An 18,935-nucleotide genomic window follows, 5' to 3' on the forward strand; every position below is an offset into this window, starting at 1 on the left:
TATTTTTTCAATAAATTGAAATAAATGAAACAGTAGCATAGGAAAACATTGAATTAGGGGTATAGTTTTCTTTGACATAGCAGGGGTCCAAAAAAGATTCCTATAGGAAAAGGAATTGTGAAATTTTGATGAGAAAGTAAAAATTTCCTCTCTTAGAAGAAATGTCTATATATAATCAAGTAGATTAATGCATGGGCTATTCTTTATATTCTTCTATCTATTCTGTTCCATTGATGTATTTTCCAATCCTTGATCCAGTCTGCAATTTTAATTATTGGAATTTTATAATAAGTCAACATGTGTGAGTTTAAATGTTTTAACATTACTCTTTCTTATGAATGTCTTAATTTTTCTTATCCCTTGTGTATGTATTCATGCCATCTTTTAGTTTCATATCAGTGTGAAATTTGTTCCCTGGGGAGTGTATTAAAGCTAACGAATTGACCTTATAAATGATATGGCAAAAATTGAAATGATCACTTCTAAGATTTCATTATAAAATACTGTTATTTCTGTTTTGCTACTTCTCTTTCTCTGTTTCTTGTTACTTGCTTTCTCTGATGAAGCAAATCACCATCTTTTAAACTGCCTTATGTATTAATTCATGTGCCCACCAAAGTACTAAAGGAAATCTCAGTATTTTTTAACTGAATTTCTTTTATAGAAGTATCATTGACTTTCAACATTATATTACTTTCAGTATACAACATAGTGATACAATATTTTATAATTATGCTTCATTTGAAGTTATTACAAAATAATTGCTATATTCCCTATGCTGCACAACATACCTGTATTGCTTATTTTTTATACATTGTAGTTTGTGTATTTTAATTCCATACCCTATCATGTCCTCTTCTCTTTCCCTATGATAATTACTAGTTTGCTCTTTATATCTGTAAATCAGTATCTGTTTTATTTTATATATCCATTTGTTTTACTTTTTAGATTTCACATACAGGTGATAATAGAATGTTTGCCTTTATCTGACATTTCACCAAGCATAATATTCTCAAGGTCCATCCATGCTGTTGCAAATAGTAAAATTTTATTCTTTTTATGGCTGAGTAATACTCTCTTATATGACAAGTCTTCTTGATTCATTTCTCTGTTGATGAGAACATAGGTTGCTTCTATATCTTAGTTATTGTAAATAATGCTGCTGTGAATATTGGGGTGCATGATCTTCAGATTACTGTTTTCGTTTTCTTCAGATATATACCCAAGAATGAAATTATTGCATCATATCATAGTTCTGTATTACTTTCTGAGAAACGTCCATGCTGTTTTCATAAATGGCTGCACCAATTTACCCTCCCATCAAGAGCATATGAGGTCCCTTTTTCCATAACCTTGCCAACATTTGTTATTTTTGGTCTTTGTGATGAGATCCATTCTGACAAGTATGAGATGATATCTCATTGTGGTTGTGGTTTTCATTTCTCTGATGATTGGCAATATTGAGCATCTTTTCACATACTATTGGCTATCTGTATGTCTCCTTTGGAAAAATGTTTATTTAGGTCTTTTGCCAAGCCTTTATTTGAGCTGCTTGGATTTTAGATATTGAATTGTATGAGCTATTTTATATTTGGAAGTTAATCCCTTATCATTTGCAAATGTTTTCTCTCATTCAGTAAGTTGTCTTAGCATTTAGGGGATGGTTTCCTTTGCTTTGCAAAAGCACTTATATTTAATTAGGTCTCATTTGTTTATTTTTGCTTTTATTTCTTTTGCCTCAGGAGACAGATTCGAAAATATTGCTACAATTTATGTCAAAGCGTGTTCTGCCTATTTTTTTTTTTTCTTCTAGGAGCTTTATGGCTTCAGGTCTCACATTTAGTATAATTCATTTTTAGTTTGTCTTTGTGTACCCTTTGAGGAAATATTCTAATTTCATTCTTTGATATGTAGTTGTCCAGTTTTCCCAGAACCACATATTGGAGAGACTGTTTCTCTCCATTGTTTATTCTTCCCCTATTTGTCATAGATTAATTTGACCATAGGTTCTTGTCTTGGCTTCTAAACTCTTTATTCTGTATCATTGATCTATGCATCTTTGTTGCAGTATTATACTGTTTTGATTACTGTAGCTTTGTAGCATATGTTGAAGTCAGGAAGTGTGATAATTCCAGCTTTGTTCTTTTTTCTCAAGATTGCTTTGGCCATTAGGAGTCTTTTGTGGTTCCATTAAATTTTAGTTTTACTTGTACTATTTCTGTGAAAAATATCATGAATACTTTGATAGGGATGCATTACTTTATAGATTTCTTTGGATACTACGAATATTTTAATAATATTAATTCTTCAGGTCCAAGAACGTTGGGTACCTTTTCATTATTTATATCATTTTCAATTTCCTTCATCAGTGTTTCATGTTTCCAGAGTGTAAGTTTTTCACCTCTTTGATTCCTAGGTATTTCATTATGTTTTATGTGCTTTTAAACAAAGTTGTTTCTTTTTTTCTCTTTCTGATAGTTCATTATTGATGTATAGAAAATCAATAGTTTCCATATATTATTCTCTCTTGTAACTTTACTGAATTTATTTATTCATTCTAATAGGTTTTTTTTTTTTTTACTTCAGAATTTTCTAAAATGATATCATGTCATCTGCAGTTAGTGGCAGTTTTACTTCTCTTCCAATTTGGATGATTTTTATTTTATTTCCTTGTCTGATTGCTGTTACTGATTTCCAATACTTATTTAAGTTAAAATGATGAGAGTGGACATCCTCTTCTTATTCCTAATTTTAGAGGAAAGAATGATCTAGCAGCTCCACTCCTGATTGTAATGGAGAGTTTATTGTCAGGATAATTCTAGATTTAAATGTTTGCAATATTTTCTTATCTATGCAACTCCATCACTGATGCCATGAATACAAAATACATACAACTCTTTCATAAATTCTAATTTGATTTTAAACATCATTACTTTAAATATTTTATCCCAAAATCTTCTTCTGGTACTAATTTACAGAGCAAATAACTTTCAACCAATGCTATTAACCAAACACATTAGGGCTTCTTAGGTGGTCCAATGGTTGAGAATCTGCCTTGTAATGCAGGGGAGTCTGGTTCAATCACTGCTCTGGGAGGATCACAGATGCTGCAGGGCAACTGAGCCCATGAGCACAACAATTGAGCCCATGTGAAGCAACTATTGAAGCCTGTGCACCTAGAGCCTGTGCTCCATGTTAGGAGAAGCTGCCACAGTGAAAAGCCTGCACACCACAACTAGACAGTAATTGCCACTCTCCACAGCTAGAGAAAGCCTTACATAGCAACAAAGACCCAGTATAGTCAAAAATAAATAAAATAAAAATAAATATTTTAAAATTGGCATGTTAAATAATAAATGAAGGTTTATTCCTCTGCAATAAAAAGATTCTGTTTTCTTAATTTCCAGAGTGATCTCTCTGTTGTCTGAAATGTCACAAAAAACCATTAATAATATTATACCATATTGGAAACTCTTCTTGCTGCTCTGTGTTATTATACACAAAATGTTGTTGACATTTTTCATTTGACTGGTCACCATCCGGCAGTTGGATAAGAATTCACTTTCTAAATTTTGATAAAAATTAACCTCTTAAAGTGCCATAAAAAGTATGAAAATAAGTGGAAAACAAGAAATCCTATGTGGCTCAGAAAGAAATATCTGATTAACTGAGATTTGGAACTGAGATTTGGCTATCATAGGATCTACAGTTTAATAATCTCTGACAATTTCATTGCTAATGATTTCATGGTTTACATTGTTATAGTATTGTTAAGGCTACTAAGAAAGAACTACATTTTATTAGTGCATAGATTCAGTTTCCAAAATGTAGATATATATATATATATATATATATATATATTTCAAAAGCTTATTATCTTTCAACAGAATCAAGTGCACTTCTTATTCTCTACAAGTTTGGCAATGCTTGCAAGGGGCTGAAAATTTAAAACTGTTGAAAGAAGTCCTTTGTCTCTACACTGTTTACAAAGGTCTACATCCTTATTCAATTCACTTCTGTTCAGTTGCTCAGTCATGTCTGACTCCTTGCAACCCCATGGCCTGCAGCACGCCAGGCCTCCCTGTCCATCACCAACTCCCGAAGTTTAGTCAAACTCATGTCCATTGAGTCGGTGATGCCATCCAATCATCTCATCCTCTGTAGTCCCCTTCTCCTCCCATTTTCAATCTTTCCCAGGATTAGGGTCTTTTCAAATGAGTCAGTTCTTCGCATCAGGAGGCCAAAGTATTGGAGTTTCAGCTTCATCATCAGTCTTTCCAATGAATGTTCAAGACCGATCTCTAGGATGGACTCATTGGAACTACTTGCAGTCCAAGGGACTCTCAAGAGTCTTCTCCAACACCACAGTTCAAAAGCATCAATTCTTCAGCTCTCAGCTTTCTTTATAGTCCAACTCTCACATCCATACATGATTACTGGAAAAAACAAAGCTTTGACTACACAAACCTTTGGTGACAAAGTAATGTCTCTGCTTTTTAATATGCTGTCTAGGTTGGTCATAACTTTTCTTCCAAGGAGCAAGCGTCTTTTAATTTCATGGCTGCAGTCACCATCTGCAGTGATTTTGGAACCCCTCAAAATAAAGTCTGTCACTGTTTCCACTGTTTCCCCAATCTATTTGCCATGAAATAATAGGACCAGAGCCATGATCTTAGTTTTCTGAATGCTGGTTTTAAGCCAGATTTTTCACTCTCCTCAGGCTCTTTAGTTCTTCACTTTCTGCCATAAAGATGGTGTCATCTGCATATCTGAGGTTATTGAGATTTCTTCCAACAATCTTGATTCCAGGTTGTGCTTCCTCCAGCCCAGCGTTTCTCATGATGTACTCTGCATATAAGAGAAACTTCCCTATTTGGAACTAGTCTGCTGTTCCACGTTCAGTTCTAACTGTTTCTTCCTGACCAGCATACAGATTTCTCAAGAGGCAGGTTAGGTGGTCTGGGATTCCCATCTCTTTCAGATTTTTCCACAGTTTATTGTGATCCACACAGTCAAAGGCTTTGGCAAAGTCAATAAAGCAGAAGTATATATTTTTCTGGAACTCTCTTACTTTTTCAATGATCCAGCAGATATTGGCAATTTGATCTCTGGTTCTGCTGCCTTTTCTAAGCTTGAACATCTGGAAGGTCACAGTTCATATAGTGTTGAAGCCTGGCTTGGAGAATTTTGAGCATTACATTCCTAGCATGTGACGTGAGTGCAATTGTGCAGTGGTTTGAGCATTTTGGGCATTAGCTTTCTTTGGGATGGTAATGAATACTGATGCTTTCCAGTCCTGTGGCTAGTGCTGCATTTTCGAAATTTGCTGACTTATTGAATGCAGCACTTTCACATCATACTCTTTTAGAATTTGAAATAGTTTAACTGGAATTCCATCAACTCCATTAGCTTTGTTTGTAGTGATGCTTCCCAAAGCCCACTTGACTATGCATTCCAGGATATCTGGCTCTAGATGAAAGATCATACCATCGTGATTATCTGGGTCATGAAGATCTTTTTTGTATAGTTCTGTGTATTCTTCATACTTTCTGCTTCCATTTCTGTCCTTTATTGTGTCCATCTTTGCATGAAATGTTCCCTTGGTAGCTCTAATTTTCTGGAAGAGATCTCTAGTCTTTCCCATTCTATTGTTTTCTTCTATTTCTTTGCACTGATCAGTGAGGAAGGCTTCTTTGGAACTCTGCATTCAAATAGGTATATCTTTCCTTTTCTCCTTTGCCTTTCACTTCTCTTCTTTTCACAGCTATTTATAAGGCCTCCTCAGAGAACCATTTTGCCTTTTTGCATTTCTTTTTCTTGGGGATGGTCTTGATCCCTGTCTCCTGTACAGTGTCATGAACCTCCATCCATAATTTTTCAGGCACTCTGTCTATCAGATCTAATTCCTTGAATCTATTTTTCACTTTCACTGTATAATTGTACATAATCATACATACTCAATAATTCTAATTGAGCTTCAATTGTTTTATCAATAGTTTTCTTTCTTTCTTTCTTTCTTTTTTTAAGCTAGAGTTATGAGAAAAAAATGTTTTACACAGGTGTTTTACATTTGACCGTTATTAAAAGACTGCTCTAATTCTATATCCATTCACAATTCATGCCAGAATCAAGGAGTTTTCCATAAGTGTAAATTGTGGATCTTACTTGTTTGAAGCATATGATATCTTAAAGGTACTGAGACTGTATATCTTCATTCTTACTTATAAGAATGAGTCTGCAGTTTTTAACATAATTTATTGTTATATAAGCCAATGTTACATTTGACTGCTGTCAGTTAAGATATGGAAAAGACAATGTGCAACTGAAATATATGTGAAGATGAAGTCATTATGAGTATCTTAGTTAACTCACAATCAATCACTTCAATAAGAACTTTTATTATCTAAGACTGATTCAATTAACGTATTTATGCCAGAAAAATATTACATAGTGGAAGATTTATTTTAAATTGGCTCAGTACCAAATTATGTTTCATAGTAAAGCTTCCTTTGCTCTCATAATAGTCAGAGAATGTTAAGCAACATGTTGCAGGGGAAAAAAAAAAAGTAAAACCAAAGATTTGTTGTGATTTTTTAAAGAAATTATAATGAGCTACATGAGATAGACAGATTTAAATATGCAGTGCAAGTGGAATGGTCCCAGTATCTTTAAAACTGTACTTTGCTGCTTCACTGGATTTTATTTATCCAACTTACGTACTGAAAATACAAGAATAAAAGCAAACATAAAATTTTATTTATTGAAATGTTAATGCAAAATACAAATAGAATATCATGAATTCTAGTAATTTTGCAAGTGCTATCAAATTTCTAACATTTCCAAAGGATAGCTCAAATATATATTGTTTTGTAAAAGCAACCTGGAAAGGCTGTCATATTATTACTGAATAAAATGAAATATAGTTAATTATACTGTTTAGTAATAAAAAAGAAAATATATCTTAGTAATTTTACAGTGCTTTTTAATTAATACATTTTAATAGGTATATAATAAGTATTTTATGTATTTAATACATAGAAAACACTAGATTTCAAATGATTAGTTTTCCTTATTTTTTTCCATTTAACTATAAGCACAGGCCGCTGCAACTGGTGCATTAAGCACAGGCGGCTGCGACTGGCTCACTAAGCATGGCCGAGAGGAGCTACCTCACATCTGAGGTCAGGGGCAGAAGCCAGGAGGACCCCATGCCTGAAGGGTGGTGGCCAAGAGGAGTTACCCCACGTCTGAGGTCAGGGGCAGTGAATGAGAGTGCCAGGCTGTGACGGTGCAGGAACGACCGAGAGGAGTAACCCTGAGTCCGAGATCAGGGGCGGCCGGGAGGAGCCACCCCACACACGAGGCCAGGGGCGGTGGCTGGGAGGAGCAACCTTACGTCCAAAAAGCGGTGGCTGTGCGGGCACAGGAGGGCATAGAGGAGCTAGCCCACCTTCCCTTGAAGGTCAGAAAAGGTGGCGGTGAGGAGATACCCTTCGTCCAAGGTAAGGAGCAGCTGCTGCGCTTTGCTGGAACAGCTGTGAAGAGGTACCCAATGCCCAAGGTAAGAGAAACCCATCTAAGATTGTAGGTGTTGCAAGGGGGCATCAGAGGGCAGATACACTGAAACCATATTCACAGAAATCTAGTCAATCTAATCACATTAGGACCACAGCATTGTCTAACTCAATGAAACTAAGCCATGCCTGAAGGACAATTCAAGATGGGTGGGTCATGGTGGAGAGGTCTAACAGAATGTGGTCCACTGGAGAAGGGATTGGCAAACCACTTCAGTATTCTTGCCTTGAGAAAACCATGAACAGTATGAAAAGGCAAAATGATAGGATACTGAAAGAGGAAATTCCCAGGTCAGTAGGTGCCCAACATGATATTGGAGATCAGTGGAGAAATAACTCCAGAAAGAATGAAGGGATGGAACCAAAGCAAAAACAATACCTAGCTGTGGACGTGACTGGTGATAGAAGCAAGGTCCAGTGCTGTAAAGAGCAACATTGCATAGGAACCTGGAATGTCAGGTACATGAATGAAGACAAATTGGAAGTGGTCAAACAAGAGATGGCAACAGTGAATGTTGACATTTTAGTAATCAGTTAACTAAAATGGACTGGAATGGGTGAATTTAACTCAGATGACCATTATGTCTATTACTGTGGGCAGGAATCCCTGAGAAGAAATGGAGTAGCCATCATGGTCAACAAAAGAGTCCGAAATGCAGTACTTGGATGCAATCTCAAAAACGACAGAATAATCTCTGTTCGTTTCCAAGGCAAAACATTCAATATCACAGTAATCGAAGTCTATGCCTGAACCAGTAACGCTAAAGAAGCTGAAGTTGAATGGTTTTATGAAGACCTACAAGACCTTTTAGAACTAACATCCAAAAAAAGATGTCCTTTTCATTATAGGGGACTGGAATGCAAAAGTAGGAAATCATGAAACACCTGGAGTAACAGGCAAATTTGGCCTTGGAATGCGGAATGAAGCAGGGCAAAGACTAAGAGAGTTTTGCCAAGAAAATGCACTGGTCATAGCAAACACCCTCTTCCAACAACACAAGAGAAGACTCTACACATGGACATCACCAGATGGTCAACACCAAAATCAGATTGATTATATTCTTTGCAGCCATAGATGGAGAAGTTCTATACACTCAACAAAAACAAGACCAGGAGCTGACTGTGGCTCAGATCATGAATTCCTTATTACCAAATTCAGACTTAAATTGAAAAAAGTAGGGAAAACCACTAGACCATTCAGGTATGACCTAAATCAAATCTCTTATGATTATACAGTGGAAGTGAGAAATAGATCTAAGGGCCTAGATCTGATAGATAGAGTGCCTGATGAACTATGGAATGAGGTTTGTGACATTGTATAGGAGACAGAGATCAAGACATCCCCATGGAAAAGAAATGCAAAAAACCAAAATGGCTGTCTGGGGAGGCCTTAGAAATAGCTGTGAAAAGAAGAGAAGTGAAAAACAAAGGAGAAAAAGAAAGATATAAGCATCTGAATGCAGAGTTCCAAAGAATAGTAAGAAGAGATAACAAAGCCTTCTTCAGTGATCAATGCAAAGAAATAGAGGAAAAGAACAGAATGGGAAAGACTAGAGATCTCTTCAAGAAAATTAGAGATAACAAGGGAACATTTCATGCACAGATGGACTCGATAAAGGACAGAAATGGTATGGACCTAACAGAACCAGAAGATATTAAGAAGAGGTGGCAAGAATACACAGAAGAACTGTACAAAAAAGATCTTCAAGACCAAGATAATCATGATGTTGTGATCACTCATCTAGAGCCAGACATCCTAGAATGTGAAGTCAAGTGGGCCTTGGAAAGCATCACTATGAACAAAGCTAGTGGAGGTGATGGAATTGCAGTTGGGCTATTTCAAATCCTGAAAGATGATGCTGTGAAAGTGTTGCACTCAAAATGCCAGCAAAATTGGAAAACTCAGCAGTGGTCACAGGACTGGAAAAAGTCAGTTTTCATTCCAATCCCAAACAAAGGCAATGCCAAAGAATACTCATACTACTGCACAATTGCACTCATCTCACATGGTAGTAAAGTAATGCTCAAAATTCTCCAAGCCAGGTTTCAGCAGTACGTGAACCGTCAGCTTCCTGATGTTTAAGCTGGTTTTAGAAAAGGCAGAGGAACCAGAGATCAAATTGCCAACATCCGCTGGATCATGGAAGAAGCAAGAGAGTTCCAGAAAAACACCTATTTCTGCTTTATTGACTATGGCAAAGCCTTTAATGTGTGGATCACATTAAATTGTGGAATATTCTTCAAGAGATGGGAATACCAGACCACCTGACCTGCCCCTTGAGAAACCTGTATGCAGGTCAGAAGGCAACTGTTAGACCTGGACATGGAACAACAGACTGGTTCCAAATAGGAAAAGGACTATCTCAAGGCTGTATATTGTCACCCTGCTTATTTAACTTATACGCAGAGTACATCATGAGAAATGCTGGACTGGAAGAAACACAAGCTGGAATCAAGATTGCTGGGAGAAATATCAATAACCTCGATATGCAGATGACACCACCCTTATGGCAGAAAGTGAAGAGGAACTAAAAAGCCTCTTGATGAAAGTGAAAGAGGAGAGTAAAAAAGTTTGCTTAAAGGTCAACATTCAGAAAATGAAAACCATGGCATCCGATCCCATCAGTTCATGGGAAATAGATGGGGAAACAGTGGAAACAGTGTCAGACTTTATTTTTCTGAGCTCCAAAATCACTGCAGATGGTGATTGCAGCCATGAAATTAAAAGACGTTTACTCCTTGAAGAAAGGTTATGACCAACCTAGATAGCATGTTGAAAAGCAGAGACATAACTTTCTCGACTAAAGTCCATCTAGTCAAGGCTATGGTTTTTCCTGTGGTCATGTATGGATGTGAGAGTTGGACTGTGAAGAAGGCTGTGTGCCAAAGAATTCATGCATTTGAACTGAGGTGTTGGAGAAGACTCTTGAGATTCCCTTGGACTGTAAGGAGATCCAACCAGTCCATTCTGAAGGAGATCAGCCCTGGGATTTCTTTGGAAGGAATGATGCTGAAGCTGAAACTCCAGTACTTTGGCCACCTCATGCGAAGAGCTGAGTCATTGGAGAAGGCACTGTTGCTGAGAGGGATTGGGGGCAGGAGGAAAAGTGGACAACAGAGGATGAGATGGCTGGATGGCATCACTGAATCGATGGATTTGAGTCTGAGTGAACTCCAGGAGTTGGTGATGGACAGAGAAGCCTGGTGTGCTGTGATTCAGGGGGTCGCAAAGAGTAGGACACAACTGAGTGACTGAACTGCACTAAACTGAAATAGAAATTGTATTAATAAGAGTAAAATATAAGTCGTAGCTAGCCTCATTATCCAGAGTATATCTTATCAGTTCAGTTCAGTCGCTCAGTCGTGTCCTACTCTTTGAGACACCATGAATAACAGCACACCAGGCTTCCCTGTCCATCACAAACTCCTGGAGTTCACTCAGACTCAAATCCATCGAGTCAGTGATGCCATCCAGCCATCTCATCCTCTGTCATCCCCTTCTCCTCCTGCCTCCAATCCCTCCCAGCATCAGAGTCTTTTCTGATGAGTCAGCTCTCTGCGTGAGGTGGCCAAATTACTGAAGTTTCAGCTTTAGCATCATTCCTTCCAAAGAAATCCCAGGGCTGATCTCCTTCAGAATGGACTGGTTGGATCTCCTTGCAGTCCAATGGACTCTCAAGAGTCTGCTCCAACACCACAGTTCAAAAGCATCAATTCTTCGGTGCTCTGTCTTCGTCACAGTCCAATTCTCATATCCATACGTGACCACGGGAAAAACCATAGCCTTGACTAGATGGATCTTAGTCGGCAAAATAATATCTCTGCTTTTGAGTATACTATCTAGGTTGGTCATAACTTTTCTTCCAAGCAGTAAGCGTCTTTTAATTTCATGTTTGCCATCACCATCTGCAGTGATTTTGGAGCCCCCAAAAAACAAAGGTCTGAAACTGTTTCCACTGTGTCCTCATCTATTTCCCATGAAGTGATAGGACTGGATGCCATGGTCTTCATTTTCTGAATGTTGACCTTTAAGCAAACTTTTTCACTCTCCTCTTTCACTTTCATCAAGAGGCTTTTTAGTTCCTCTTCAGTTTCTGCCATAAGGATGATGTCATCTGAATATCTGAGATTATTGTTATTTCTCCCAGCAATCTTGATTTCAGCTTGTGTTTCTTCCAGTCCAGGGTTTCTCATGATGTACTCTGCATATAAGTTAAATAAACAGGGTGACAATATACAGCCTTGATGCACTCCTTTTCCTATTTGGAACCAGTCTGTTGTTCCATGTCCAGTTCTAACTGTTGCTTCCTGACCTGCATACAGATATCTCAAGTGGCAGGTCAGGTGATCTTGTTTTCCCATCTCTTGGAGAATTTTCCACAGTTTATTGTGATCCACACAGTCAAAGGCTTTGCCATAGTCAATAAAGCAGAAATGATGTTTTTCTGGAACTCTCTTGCTTCTTCCATGATCCAGCGGATGTTGGCAATTTGATCTCTGGTTCCTCTGCCTTTTCTAAAACCAGCTTAAACATCAGGAAGCTGACGGTTCACGTACTGCTGAAACCTGGCTTGGAAAATTTTGAGCATTACTTTACTAGCGTGTGAGATGAGAGCAATTGTGCGGTAGTTTTGAGCATTCTTCTGCATTGCCTTTCTTTGGAATTGGAATGAAAACTGACCTTTCCAGTCTTGTGGCCACTGCTGAATTTTCCAAATTTGGTGGAATTTCTATTACTGAACTCTTAAGAGTTCTTTTCATTGATTGACTAATTTATCTGATAGACTTCATCCAGTTCTCAAATTCAATTGAACATTCTCATTGCAATAGAATAGTTTTCATGATAACTATTATATATAATCAACTATCTGAGAGAAACAGGGCTTCCTAAAGAAACATATGTTCACCATAGTTTAATTATCAATGATAAGCTCTCTAATAGTTAAAAAAAACATTTTAGATAATAATAAGGAAAATATTTCATTATGATGGAGTGTTCATATATTGCAATTTTCATATATTAATTTCTTTTTCCAAGAAAATGATTTAATTCACCAAATGATCAGAGGGAACTGATATTTAAACTCTTCCATATTTTCATTCACTTTTTAATAATTTTACTTACTCTCTCTATGAAAATAATTATGACTCCTTAAATACATTATGTTGTTCAATAAAATACATTGTGGGATTTGCTACTCTAGAATAAATCAATAAAACAATTTTCTTATCTTTCCAATAATTTCCCCTATTTGTTTTGTAGATTTAACAAAATCCCTACGAATACCTTTTAACATAGTATAAACATATGGAATTCATATTTAATATGCATATCTTTCTTTGTATGCCTCATACTAAATTATATAACATAAGGACATTTAAGTTTAAGAATAACTGAATGATGCAAATATATGATGTCTAGGAAAAATCACATCAATGATATAAATGTTGTTATTTGTCACTTGGTCATATCCAACTCTTTGCAACCCCATGAACTACAGCATGCCAGACCTCCCTGTCCTTCACCATCTCCTAGAGCTTGCTCAAATTCATGTCCATTGACTCGGTGATACCATCCAACCATCTTACCCTGTGTCATCCCCTTCTCCTCCTGCCTTCAATCTTTCCCAGCATCAGGGTCTTTTCCAATGAGTCGGCTCTTTGGATTAGGCGTCCATAGTATTAGAGCTTCAGTTTCAGCATCAGTCCTTCCAATGAATATTCAGGATTGATTTCCTTTAGCATTGACTAGTTTGATCTCCCTGCCCAAGGGACTCTCAAGAGTCTTCTCCACCACCACAGTTCAAAAGCATCAGTTCTTCGGGGCTCAGCCTTCATACTCCAACTCTCACTTACATAGAAATATTCATGCTAAAATGAATATTGAAGGAAAAACATCATTTAACATTTGGTTGTTTTGTTTGTTATGCTTTATCTTTGATTTTACATTAGTCCTATATACACACAATTGGATAGATTATCGTGCTTTGGCACAAAATAATAATTAAGCCAACTATGGTCTTCTTTTGTTTTTGATTAGATACTTCATTTTAAACTGTTAATAATTTTGTTATAGAAAACATTTATGAAACAATCATACAACAGCAACAAAATTAGAATCAAATAAATTTATATCTGCATAAATGTTTGTTTTCTATCTTATCCTCTCCACACATGGTCTACATGGCTCAGAATTGTGTGCTTATTATTTCTTACATGTATTTATATGTGCATTGACTGACTGATTGACTGACTGAAGTCACTCAGTCGTGTCTGACTCTTTGCGAACCCACAGACTGTAGCCTCCCAGGCTCCTCTGTCCATGGGATTCTCCAGACAATAGTACTGGAGTGGATTGCCGTTTCCTTCTCCAGGGGATCTTCCCAACCCAGGGCTCAAACCTGGGTCTCCCACATTGTAGACAGACGCTTTACAGTCTGAGCCATATGAGCATTACTTTCTATTAATATTTACCTTTATTTTCCCTTTAACATATTTTCATGATTATATATGTGATAATTTATAATAAGTATTGTATTAAAGACAAATCCATGAAAATTTATCATTTATTTATTGGTGAATAATATTCCATTGTTTGAGTATACAAAATTTTGGAATGGTATATATTTTCTCTCTCTCTCTCTCTTTTTAATAGAAATCCCATAATCTAAACTCTACCTTAACCTGTAATCTAAAACTCTGTTTTCATTAGATCTATATTTTTTCTCAGAATTGCCCTCACTATAACCTCTACATTCTTAGGAGTTTTCTGATGCCTTAAATATTTCCACCCTCTGTTGTAAATGAAGTCATTCTTTTGAGAAAGATGGAGCTATCTATTTTATGGTTTGCTTTTCCATCTATATAAAGTAACCGAGTTAGGGCTTTGGAGCTGAAAGTGTGGACAACAGTATGCTTCTCTATACATGACATCTTCCCCTAAAAACTGAGTGCTTGATGGGGATTTTAAGAATCCATCAGCTATTGCAGGAGACTTAGACTTAATCCCTGGGTCAGGAAGATACCCTCAAGAAGGAAATGGCAAGCCAGTCCAGTATTCTTGCCTGGGAAATCCCATGGCTAGAGGAACCTGATGGTCTATAGTCCACAGGGTCACAAAGATTTGGACACGACTGAGTGACTAAACAACTACAACAACAACAAGCATGGTTTTGGCTAACCTCCCTGGGTATGGAACCACTCCTTCAAACCTGGGAAAGGGCTACCAGGTCCTCAGAATTCTCACATGCCACGCCCAAGGTAGACCTTCCATTTCACCTTGCGGAGCTTACTGGAAGAGTGAGCCCCATCTCTTGACTTCACTTACTAGGAGCATACTCTCATCAACAGAGAACTGGAGGAAAGGTGAGAAATGCAGAAATCCTGCTCCTTCTGGAAGGAAAGCCCTCAGGGAACTGGGGAAAGAGAAGGCCTATGTTTTTAGCTGAAGGAGACTGGAGAGGAAAGTCCATCACACAATTCAGGACCGAACATATTTTTCTGCCCTTTCCCAAGTATTGATGTCTTCATGAAGTATAAGGTGCTTATACCTTATGGGATGTAAGAGTATATTTTGGTGGTGTATAATTTTGTTAGTGGCTGCTATCCTCTTTCCAAGTGGCCAGGGATTTCAAACAGTGCCCAGGATATCAATGACTTTTTTTCCACAAAAGAGATAAACATGGATTGGCTTGGTGGCAGTTTTGGCCATGGCTGCTATTTTTCTCCCTAATATTTTCTGTTTTCAAATGGTAACATTTTGGGAAGAAAATCCTGAAAGAAAATGCTTGGTTTTCTCTGCCTGCAAGCCTCAGAGTTTCTTTCTGTCTCTTTAACTTACACATGACCTATAATGACTTGTTAAACATTCTGGAGTAACTGTTCTAACCTGCTTATATGGCATCTAAGGTCATGAATTGAAGGTAAGGAAGTTATGATGTTATGTTTTTCTTTAGTTTTATGTCTCAAGATTTGAATATGGTTGTCCAGGGATCTTAGTTTTTTGATGGGATTTTTTCTTATAGTTGTTTACTTGCTTTTTATCTAGTTTTTCAAATTTTTGTAAGTGGCAATCTTTTCAGCTTTCTACACATTCAAACCAAAAGCATACGTCTTTTATTTACTTTTAATTCACATCACTATGCTAATAAAAAAATAAGCATTTAACCTGAATTCTTTTAAAAGTACCTTATGTAGTTTGGGCTTCCCTTGTGGCTCAGCTGGTAAAGAAACTGTCTGCAATGTGGGAGACTTGGGTTGGGAAGATCCCCTGGAGGATGGAAAGGCTACCCACTCCAGTATTCTGGCCTGGAGAATTTCATGGACTGTATAGTCCATGGGGTCACAAAAAGTTGGAAACAACTGAACGACTTTCACTTTATGTGGTTTGAACTGGTCAGCTTCTGATAGTTCATCTTATTGATTTGGAGTATTCCTGTCTATTAGATGTATAAGAGATAATGCCTATATTCTAAGAAATTTCCTTTTGCTTAAAAGTAAGTAATGTCTTCTTAATGAAGTTTCAAATCACAGAAACTCTGCCAAACTGGCTGTCTAATTCATGAGACCATGGCTTTACAGAAAATGATGGCTGTGCAAGGTGAGTCACTTATTTACCTCATATTAATTTGCAATAAAATAAATATAAAATGAAATACATAATTATACAATGAAACAAATTCAATGTTCATATCAAATATTTATACTAAAATTAATTTGATGCCTTCTCCAATTATAATATAGCTTCATAAGCAGTTCTAATTTTCATTTGTTTTAAAAATGAATCTAGTTAGCTATTTGCAATTGTATTTAAATATTGAAATGGTCATTATAATTTATTTTTAAAAATTGCTATTTTTAATGATTAAGTTTTTACAGGTTTGGTACTGAAGATTACTCAAAAAAGTTACTACAATTTAGAAGGGAATGAACAAAGAATGTATAGAGTGAAGAAAATATTCAGCTTTCAATTAGAAATAATTTCAGTAAATTTTCAAATTTAGACATAAACTTCAAGATGAAGGCCAAAATTATTCACACAACATTGATTATAAACATTTGAAAAAATAAGATCTGCATTTGTTGCACATTTATGATGCTTATGAATTTCTATTGCAAATTATGAAGAGAAATGTTATATAACAAGTCCATGGTAAATCTGCTAAATGTTGATAAAATTAAGTTAATGTGCCTAATTCCCAAATGCTTGATTTACCATAATACAATGCTACCCAATTTAAGATGTTTTTATTGATTTTACACTATCAAAAAAAGTTCTTATGGTATCACATATAAGGTTGCAAAAAGCATTTTCACTATTTGGAGGTGGTAAATATTCTATATTAACAAAAATATAAAAAGAAGAAAATCCATAGCCTCTAGAATTTCAGGCTTGAACACTTCAACCAATTTTCTTTGATCCTATAGATAATTGATGGCTTTTTATAAATTGATATATACACAGTCATTAACTTCTATGACTTTTTTTTCATTTCTGCTAATGTTTCAGTTGATATTTCCAGTTCTACCAATACAGAGATCACCTATTTGGCTATATCACCCACCATATACCAGTCTAAAACTAGTAAATTGGAATGATTTTATTTTCCATCACTTAAAATTATATGACATTATATAAATATATATTACATTCACATATATAGATAATTGCTTTAATGCATATAATATATTAATATAAAATAAACCATATACCTTTGTTTTTCAGCATTGATTTACCTATTTTATTTTATGCATTAATTACAGAGTTTTGCCGACACTCACTCAAAGACTCCAGCTGGAATTTTGATTGAGATTGTATAATACTTCAAGATTAAAAGGAATAATCCCATACCTAATAGAACATTATAATATATGTCATACATTTTTTATTAGGTGTGGCATTATATCATGGGCTCCTCTGGTAGCTTAGCTGATAAAGAATCTGCCTGCAATGCAGAAAACCCTGGTTTGTTTCCTGGGCCAAGAAGATCCCCTGAAGAAGGGATAGGCTCCCCACTCTAGTATTCATTGGCTTCCCTGGTGACTCAGATGGTAAATAATTTGCCTGCAATGAGGAACACCTGGGTTCAATCCTTGCATTGGGAAGATTCCCTAGAGGCAATCCACTCCAGTAAAGCTGCCTGCAGAATCCTCATGGACAAAGAAGCCTGGCTGGCTACAGTCCATGTGGTTGCATAGAGTCAGACATGACTGAGTGACTAAGCAACAATATATATCATATATAGTATATATGTATTATATATTATATACTTATAGCATGTGCTACATATGATATACTTATGTATATAGTTATGCCCATGACATATACTGTTATATAATATATATTCATAGCTTATTTTACCTTATGCATAGTATTTTTTACCCCTTAACTCCTTACTTCCGTATTGCCTGCCTCCTCTTTCTTCTCCTCACTGGTAACCAGTGGTTTATTCTCTATAACCATGCATCATTTTATTGCTGTGGTTATATTCACTGATTTGTTTTATATTTTAGATTCTGCATTTTAGTTATATCATATAGTGTTTGCCTTTCTCCCTCTGACTTATTTCACATAACATAATACACTCCAAGTCCATCCATGTTGTTACAAATGGCCTAATTAATCTCAAATATTTTTTGCACAACAAAGGAATCCTTTGACAAAATGAAAAGACAACCTGCTGAGTGAGAGAAAATATTTGCAAATAATATAACTGATAAGGGACCCAAAAATACATAGACAGTTCAAACAACTCAACATCAGAAAGAAAGAAAAAAAAAACAACAAAACACTTGATTAAAAAATGAGCTAAAGACCTGAATAGGTATTTTTTCAAAGAGATTATGCAGATGGCCAACAGACACATGAAAAGATGATCAACATCACCACTCATCAGGGAAACACAAATTGACACCATGATGACATATCTCCTCACACCTATCAGAATGACTATCATCAAAAAGGCCACAAATGATAAATGTTGATGAACATGTGGTGAAAAGGGACATTCATTCATACATGGTTAGTGTGAATGTAAATCAATGCAGCGGCTGTGGGAAACAGTGTGGGGTCTTCTCAAAATCTAATAGCAGAACTATGATATGATTCCACAAATTCACTTCTGGATAATTCCACTTCTGAATCAATATTCATAATTAATACTCCACCATGATATGATTCATCAATTTAATTTATGGATAATTCTACTTCTGAATTAATATTCATAATTAGTAATCCACTTCTGAATTAATATTCATAAATGTACATCCACTCCAATATTCATAGCAGCAGGATTTATAATGGTCAAGATATAAAAGTAACTTAAGTGTCCATAAACAGTTGCATGGATAAAGAAGATATAA

This window comes from Oryx dammah, unplaced genomic scaffold (assembly GCF_014754425.2).
Source record: "Oryx dammah isolate SB20612 unplaced genomic scaffold, SCBI_Odam_1.1 HiC_scaffold_24, whole genome shotgun sequence".
NCBI lineage: Eukaryota > Metazoa > Chordata > Mammalia > Artiodactyla > Bovidae > Oryx > Oryx dammah.